Raw genomic sequence first — 8,807 nt, 5'->3', positions numbered from 1 at the left:
TTCTTTGTGTATTTTTGTGTCTCAGGATATCGTCCCAGTTAATTGCACCAAGATCCTCTCTCATCCGTTGGAAATTTGCCCTCCTGAAGTTTAGTGTCCTTGTAACCCCTCTACTACACATCTTTTTAAAGGATACTTGAAAACTTATTATTTTGTGATCGCTATTTCCCAAGTGACCCCCAACCCTTATATTTGATATGCGGTCTGGCCTGTTGGTTAATATTAGGTCTAGCAGTGCCCCCCTTCTTGTTGGGTCCTGAACCAGTTGTGAAAGGTAATTGTCTCTCATAATTGTCAAATACCGATTACCTTTGCTGGAACTGCAGGTTTCTATTCCCCAATCTATTTCAGGGTAGTTGAAGTCCCACATAATAATGACTTCTCCTTGAGTCGCATCTTCATCTATTTGCTTTACGAGGATATTCTCCATTGCTTCCATTATTTTTGGAGATTTATAACAAACCCCTATCAGTAATTTATTATTTTTTCCCCCTCCCCTTATCTCCACCCACAGGGATTCTACATTTTCATTAAATTCACCTATATTATCACGCAGGATGGGTTTTAAGGATGATTTTACATATAGACACACCCCTCCCCCATCTGTACGGTCATTTCTGAACAGGCTATAGCCCTGCAAGTTAACAGCCCAGTCATGGCTCTCATCCAGCCACGTTTCAGATATCCCCACCATGTCATAATTATGCTCCAACAACATTAGTTCTAATTCGTCCATTTTGTTGGCGAGGCTTCTGGCATTAGCATACATGCACTTTATGTTCCTCTCTGTACTTCTATTTCTTAAATTATTAACTGTTCTGACCCCAACCCCCATGCCACCGCCACCCCCAACTTCCTTATTTGTGCCCAGGTCTCTGTCTGCACTATCTTCCCCTCCTATAAAATGAATACCCTCCCCCCCAATTCCTAGTTTAAACACTCCTCCAACCTTCTAGCCATTCTCTCCCCCAGCACAGCTGCACCCTCCCCATTGAGGTGCAGCCCGTCCCTAGCGTAGAGCCTGTAGCCAACTGAGAAGTCGGCCCAGTTCTGCAGGAACCCAAACCCCTCTTTCCTACACCAATTCTTGAGCCACTTATTAACCTCCCTAATCTCCCGTTGCCTCTCTGGCGTGGCACGTGGTACCGGCAGTATTTCGGAAAATACCACGTTGGAGGTCCTTGCTTTCAGCTTGCAGCCTAATTCCCTGAAATCATCTTTAAGGACCTTCCACCTACCTCTAACTTTGTCATTAGTGCCAATGTGCACCATGACCGCTGGGTCCTCACCAGCCCCTCCCAGTAATCTGTCCACCCGATCAGCGATGTGTCGGACTCTAGCGCCAGGTAGGCAGCACACCGTTCGACGATCCCTGTCTTTGTGACAGATTGCCCTATCTGTTCCCCTAATAATTGAGTCACCCACTACCAGCACCTGTCTGGCCTGCCCTGCTCTCTTATTTCCCTCCTTACTCTCACGGTAAATAATCCATAGTCTCACTGCTCTCACGGTAAATAATCCATAGTCTCACTGTTCTCACGGTAAAGAATCCATAGTCTCACTGCTCGTACGGTAAATAATCCATAGTCTCACTGCTCGTACAGTAAAGAATCCATAGTCTCACTGCTCACACGGTAAAGAATCCATAGCCACACTGCTTAACTAGCAAAGAATCCATAGTCTCACTACTCACACGGTAAAGAATCCATAATCCCAAACTGTTCTTCAACTATATCAATAGTAAAAGAATAAAAACTGAAAATGTAGGCCCCTTAAAAAATAGTGAGGAAAGAATGGTTGTAGATGACGAGGAAAAAGCTAACATATTAAACACCTTCTTCTCCACGGTATTCACGGTGGAAAATGAAATGCTAGGTGAAATCCCAAGAAACAATGAAAACCCTATATTAAGGGTCACCAATCTAACCCAAGAAGAGGTGCGAAACCGGCTAAATAAGATTAAAATAGATAAATCTCCGGGTCCGGATGGCATACACCCACGAGTACTAAGAGAACTAAGTAATGTAATAGATAAACCATTATTTCTTATTTTTAGGGACTCTATAGCGACAGGGTCTGTTCCGCAGGACTGGCGCATAGCAAATGTGGTGCCAATATTCAAAAAGGGCTCTAAAAGTGAACCTGGAAATTATAGGCCAGTAAGTCTAACCTCTATTGTTGGTAAAATATTTGAAGGGTTTCTGAGGGATGTTATTCTGGATTATCTCAATGAGAATAACTGTTTAACTCCATATCAGCATGGGTTTATGAGAAATCGCTCCTGTCAAACCAATCTAATCAGTTTTTATGAAGAGGTAAGCTATAGGCTGGACCACGGTGAGTCATTGGACGTGGTATATCTCGATTTTTCCAAAGCGTTTGATACCGTGCCGCACAAGAGGTTGGTACACAAAATGAGAATGCTTGGTCTGGGGGAAAATGTGTGTAAATGGGTTAGTAACTGGCTTAGTGATAGAAAGCAGAGGGTGGTTATAAATGGTATAGTCTCTAACTGGGTCGCTGTGACCAGTGGGGTACCGCAGGGGTCAGTATTGGGACCTGTTCTCTTCAACATATTCATTAATGATCTGGTAGAAGGTTTACACAGTAAAATATCGATATTTGCAGATGATACAAAACTATGTAAAGCAGTTAATACAAGAGAAGATAGTATTCTGCTACAGATGGATCTGGATAAGTTGGAAACTTGGGCTGAAAGGTGGCAGATGAGGTTTAACAATGATAAATGTAAAGTTATACACATGGGAAGAGGGAACCAATATCACCATTACACACTGAACGGGAAACCACTGGGTAAATCTGACAGGGAGAAGGACTTGGGGATCCTAGTTAATGATAAACTTACCTGGAGCAGCCAGTGCCAGGCAGCAGCTGCCAAGGCAAACAGGATCATGGGGTGCATTAAAAGAGGTCTGGATACACATGATGAGAGCATTATACTGCCTCTGTACAAATCCCTAGTTAGACCGCACATGGAGTACTGTGTCCAGTTTTGGGCACCGGTGCTCAGGAAGGATATAATGGAACTAGAGAGAGTACAAAGGAGGGCAACAAAATTAATAAAGGGGATGGGAGAACCACAATACCCAGATAGATTAGCGAAATTAGGATTATTTAGTCTAGAAAAAAGACGACTGAGGGGCGATCTAATAACCATGTATAAGTATATAAGGGGACAATACAAATATCTCGCTGAGGATCTGTTTATACCAAGGAAGGTGACGGGCACAAGGGGGCATTCTTTGCGTCTGGAGGAGAGAAGGTTTTTCCACCAACATAGAAGAGGATTCTTTACTGTTAGGGCAGTGAGAATCTGGAATTGCTTGCCTGAGGTGGTGGTGATGGCGAACTCAGTCGAGGGGTTCAAGAGAGGCCTGGATGTCTTCCTGGAGCAGAACAATATTGTATCATACAATTAGGTTCTGTAGAAGGACGTAGATCTGGGGATTTATTATGATGGAATATAGGCTGAACTGGATGGACAAATGTCTTTTTTCGGCCTTACTAACTATGTTACTATGTAATCTCACTGCTCTCACGGTAAAGAATCCATAGTCTCACTGCTCTCACGGTAAAAAATCCATAGTCTCACTGCTCTCACGGTAAATAATCCAGTCTCACTGTAAAGAAACCATAGTCTCACTGCTTGTACAGTAAAGAATCCATAGTCTCACTGCTCACAAGGTAAAGAATCCATAGCCACACTGCTTACACGGCAAAGAATCCATAGTCTCACTGCTTATACGGCAAAGAATCCATAATCTCACTGCTCATACGATAAACAATCCAGTCTCACTGCTCTCACGGTAAAGAATCCATAGTCTCACTGCTCTCACGGTAAATAATCCAGTCTCACTGCTCTCACGGTAAAGAATCCATAGTCTCACTGCTTGTACAGTAAAGAATCCATAGTCTCACTGCTCACACAGTAAAGAATCCATAGTCTCACTGTTCACACGGTAAAGAATCCATAGTCTCACTGCTCTCACAGTAAATAATCCATAGTCTCACTGCTCTCACGGTAAATAATCCATAGTCTCACTGCTCACACAGTAAAGAATCCATAGTCTCACTGCTCTCACAGTAAAGAATCCAGTCTCACTGCTCACACGGTAAAGAATCCAGTCCCTCTGCTCACACAGTAAAGAATCCATAGCCTCACTGCTCGTACAGTAAAGAATCCATAGTCTCACTGCTCGTAAAGGAATCCATAGCCTCACTGCTCACACAGTAAAGAATCCAGTCTCACTGCTCACACGGTAAAGAATCCAGTCCCTCTGCTCATACGGTAAAGAATCCAGTCTCACTGCTCACACAGTAAAGAATCCATAGTCTCACTGCTCACACAGTAAAGAATCCATAGTCTCACTGCTCTCACGGTAAAGAATCCATAGTCTCACTGCTCACACAGTAAAGAATCCGTAGCCTCACTGCTCGTACAGTAAAGAATCCATAGTCTCACTGCTCGTAAAGGAATCCATAGCCTCACTGCTCACACAGTAAAGAATCCAGTCTCACTGCTCACACGGTAAAGAATCCATAGTCTCACTGCTCACACAGTAAAGAATCCATAGCCTCACTGCTCGTACAGTAAAGAATCCAGTCTCACTGCTCGTAAAGGAATCCATAGCCTCACTGCTCACACGGTAAAGAATCCAGTCTCACTGCTCACACGGTAAAGAATCCAGTCTCACTGCTCACACGGTAAAGAATCCAGTCTCACTGCTCACACAGTAAAGAATCCATAGTCTCACTGCTCTCACGGTAAAGAATCCATAGTCTCACTGCTCACACAGTAAAGAATCCATAGCCTCACTGCTCGTACAGTAAAGAATACATAGTCTCACTGCTCACACGGTAAAGAATCCAGTCCCTCTGTTCATACGGTAAAGAATCCATAATCTCACTGCTCGTACAGTAAAGAATTCATAGTCTCACTGCTCACACGGTAAAGAATCCATAGTCTCACTGCTCTCACGGTAAAGAATCCATAGTCTCACTGCTCACACGGTAAAGAATCCATAGTCTCACTGCTCTCACGGTAAAGAATCCATAGTCTCACTGCTCACACAGTAAAGAATCCATAGCCTCACTGCTCGTACAGTAAAGAATCCATAGCCTCACTGCTCGTAAAGGAATCCATAGCCTCACTGCTCACACGGTAAAGAATCCAGTCTCACTGCTCACACGGTAAAGAATCCAGTCTCACTGCTCACACGGTAAAGAATCCAGTCCCTCTGCTCATACGGTAAAGAATCCAGTCTCACTGCTCACACGGTAAAGAATCCATAGTCTCACTGCTCTCACGGTAAAGAATCCATAGTCTGACTGCTCACACGGTAAAGAATCCATAGTCTCACTGCTCGTACAGTAAATAATCCATAGTCTCACTGCTCGTACAGTAAAGAATCCATAGTCTCACTGCTCACACAGTAAAGAATCCATAGCCTCACTGCTCGTACAGTAAAGAATCCATAGTCTCACTGCTCGTAAAGGAATCCATAGCCTCACTGCTCACACAGTAAAGAATCCAGTCTCACTGCTCACACGGTAAAGAATCCATATAGTCTCACTGCTCACACAGTAAAGAATCCATAGCCTCACTGCTCGTACAGTAAAGAATCCATAGTCTCACTGCTCATAAAGGAATCCATAGCCTCACTGCTCACACAGTAAAGAATCCAGTCCCACTGCTCACAGTAAAGAATCCATAGTCTCACTGCTCGTACAGTAAAGAATCCATAGTCTCACTGCTTGTAAAGGAATCCATAGCCTCACTGCTCACACAGTAAAGAATCCAGTCTCACTGCTCACACAGTAAAGAATCCATAGTCTCACTGCTCGTACAGTAAAGAATCCATAGTCTCACTGCTCGTAAAGGAATCCATAGCCTCACTGCTCACACAGTAAAGAATCCATAGTCTCACTGCTCGTAAAGGAATCCATAGCCTCACTGCTCACACAGTAAAGAATCCAGTCTCACTGCTCACACAGTAAAGAATCCATAGCCTCACTGCTCGTACAGTAAAGAATCCAGTCTCACTGCTCACACAGTAAAGAATCCATAGTCTCACTGCTCATACAGTAAAGAATCCATAGTCTCACTGCTCACACGGTAAAGAATCCAATCCCTCTGTTCATACGGTAAAGAATCCATAGTCTCACTGCTCGTACAGTAAAGAATTCATAGTCTCACTGCTCACACGGTAAAGAATCCATAGTCTCACTGCTCACACAGTAAAGAATCCATAGTCTCACTGCTCTCACGGTAAAGAATCCATAGTCTCACTGCTCACACAGTAAAGAATCCATAGCCTCACTGCTCGTACAGTAAAGAATCCATAGCCTCACTGCTCGTACAGTAAAGAATCCATAGCCTCACTGCTCGTAAAGGAATCCATAGCCTCACTGCTCACACGGTAAAGAATCCAGTCTCACTGCTCACACGGTAAAGAATCCAGTCTCACTGCTCACACGGTAAAGAATCCAGTCCCTCTGCTCATACGGTAAAGAATCCAGTCTCACTGCTCACACGGTAAAGAATCCATAGTCTCACTGCTCTCACGGTAAAGAATCCATAGTCTCACTGCTCACACAGTAAAGAATCCATAGTCTCACTGCTCTCACGGTAAAGAATCCATAGTCTCACTGCTCACACAGTAAAGAATCCATAGCCTCACTGCTCGTACAGTAAAGAATCCATAGTCTCACTGCTCACACGGTAAAGAATCCAGTCCCTCTGTTCATACGGTAAAGAATCCATAGTCTCACTGCTCGTACAGTAAAGAATTCATAGTCTCACTGCTCACACGGTAAAGAATCCATAGTCTCACTGCTCTCACGGTAAAGAATCCATAGTCTCACTGCTCACACAGTAAAGAATCCATAGTCTCACTGCTCTCACGGTAAAGAATCCATAGTCTCACTGCTCACACAGTAAAGAATCCATAGCCTCACTGCTCGTACAGTAAAGAATCCATAGTCTCACTGCTCGTACAGTAAAGAATCCATAGCCTCACTGCTCGTACAGTAAAGAATCCATAGTCTCACTGCTCGTAAAGGAATCCATAGCCTCACTGCTCACACAGTAAAGAATCCAGTCTCACTGCTCACACAGTAAAGAATCCATAGCCTCACTGCTCGTACAGTAAAGAATCCATAGTCTCACTGCATGTAAAGGAATCCATAGCCTCACTGCTCACACAGTAAAGAATCCAGTCTCACTGCTCACACAGTAAAGAATCCATAGTCTCACTGCTCGTACAGTAAAGAATCCATAGTCTCACTGCTCGTAAAGGAATCCATAGCCTCACTGCTCACACAGTAAAGAATCCATAGTCTCACTGCTCGTAAAGGAATCCATAGCCTCACTGCTCACACAGTAAAGAATCCAGTCTCACTGCTCACACAGTAAAGAATCCATAGCCTCACTGCTCGTACAGTAAAGAATCCAGTCTCACTGCTCACACAGTAAAGAATCCATAGTCTCACTGCTCATACAGTAAAGAATCCATAGTCTCACTGCTCACACGGTAAAGAATCCAATCCCTCTGTTCATACGGTAAAGAATCCATAGTCTCACTGCTCGTACAGTAAAGAATCCAGTCTCACTGCTCACACAGTAAAGAATCCATAGTCTCACTGCTCACACGGTAAAGAATCCAATCCCTCTGTTCATACGGTAAAGAATCCATAGTCTCACTGCTCGTACAGTAAAGAATTCATAGTCTCACTGCTCACACGGTAAAGAATCCATAGTCTCACTGCTCACACAGTAAAGAATCCATAGTCTCACTGCTCTCACGGTAAAGAATCCATAGTCTCACTGCTCACACAGTAAAGAATCCATAGCCTCACTGCTCGTACAGTAAAGAATCCATAGCCTCACTGCTCGTACAGTAAAGAATCCATAGCCTCACTGCTCGTAAAGGAATCCATAGCCTCACTGCTCACACGGTAAAGAATCCAGTCTCACTGCTCACACGGTAAAGAATCCAGTCTCACTGCTCACACGGTAAAGAATCCAGTCCCTCTGCTCATACGGTAAAGAATCCAGTCTCACTGCTCACACGGTAAAGAATCCATAGTCTCACTGCTCTCACGGTAAAGAATCCATAGTCTCACTGCTCACACAGTAAAGAATCCATAGTCTCACTGCTCTCACGGTAAAGAATCCATAGTCTCACTGCTCACACAGTAAAGAATCCATAGCCTCACTGCTCGTACAGTAAAGAATCCATAGTCTCACTGCTCACACGGTAAAGAATCCAGTCCCTCTGTTCATACGGTAAAGAATCCATAGTCTCACTGCTCGTACAGTAAAGAATTCATAGTCTCACTGCTCACACGGTAAAGAATCCATAGTCTCACTGCTCTCACGGTAAAGAATCCATAGTCTCACTGCTCACACAGTAAAGAATCCATAGTCTCACTGCTCTCACGGTAAAGAATCCATAGTCTCACTGCTCACACAGTAAAGAATCCATAGCCTCACTGCTCGTACAGTAAAGAATCCATAGTCTCACTGCTCGTACAGTAAAGAATCCATAGCCTCACTGCTCGTACAGTAAAGAATCCATAGTCTCACTGCTCGTAAAGGAATCCATAGCCTCACTGCTCACACAGTAAAGAATCCAGTCTCACTGCTCACACAGTAAAGAATCCATAGCCTCACTGCTCGTACAGTAAAGAATCCATAGTCTCACTGCATGTAAAGGAATCCATAGCCTCACTGCTCACACAGTAAAGAATCCAGTCTCACTGCTCACACAGTAAAGAATCCATAG

This window comes from Ranitomeya imitator, chromosome 1 (genome assembly GCF_032444005.1).
Source record: "Ranitomeya imitator isolate aRanImi1 chromosome 1, aRanImi1.pri, whole genome shotgun sequence".
Lineage (NCBI taxonomy): Eukaryota > Metazoa > Chordata > Amphibia > Anura > Dendrobatidae > Ranitomeya > Ranitomeya imitator.
This window is presented reverse-complemented; position numbering follows the sequence as displayed.